Here is a 742-nt window from a genome sequence, read left to right as displayed (position 1 = left end):
GGCTGCGGGGGGGTGAACCGTGGGTGCTGGTCACACCTTGTGCTGTCTCTCGCTGCCCTCCCCCTTCACCACATCCTGGGGCAGGCCAAGCCCCTGACACTCACTGGGTGGTGCAGGAGTGGGGCCGGGGCCCAGGCCGCGGGCTGAGGGCAGGGCAGCTGCAGCAGGGCTGGCCAGGGCAGTGTGGGGAGGCAGGTCACTTTGCCGTGTGCTGCCCCAGCTACCGCTCCTGGCGCCTGCTCTGAGCCTCCCTCCTGCCCCCTGTGCTCCCCGGGGGCTGGGTCTCCCTGGGGGAGTGAAGCCGGAGCAGAGTCCCTCCACCTGGGCTCAGCCATCGCTTGTTGTCACCGGTCAGCCCCGCTCCTGGGGGGCCGTGGTGCCAGATGTGTTGCTGGGCCCCTTGGGGCTGGCTCCAGGCCCTGGCACAGCTGGAGGTCTGGGATCTTACTGTTTTTTTTCCTGTTCCAAGAGCCACCGGTCTGCCCGAGAGGTACTGCGTAGGTGTGGAGTACAAGGCCTTGAAGCCAGGCCCCAAGTGCTGAGGGTGTCCATTCACTGCCCAGCCTGCCCCGGGGGGCTTGCAGGGGGTCGCATGTGGCCTCCCCCCGGCCCAGACTGTAAATAGTTTTAGGTTTAGACATAGTAAATAAAGCTGTTAGCGGAGCTGCCCGTGTCCGTTGTTGTCACTCACCTGAGCCAGGCTGGCCGGCTGAGCGGATCCAGCTGGGACCCCTGTAGCTCA

This window comes from Alligator sinensis, unplaced genomic scaffold, assembly GCF_000455745.1.
Source record: "Alligator sinensis unplaced genomic scaffold, ASM45574v1 scaffold811_2, whole genome shotgun sequence".
NCBI lineage: Eukaryota > Metazoa > Chordata > Crocodylia > Alligatoridae > Alligator > Alligator sinensis.
This window is presented reverse-complemented; position numbering follows the sequence as displayed.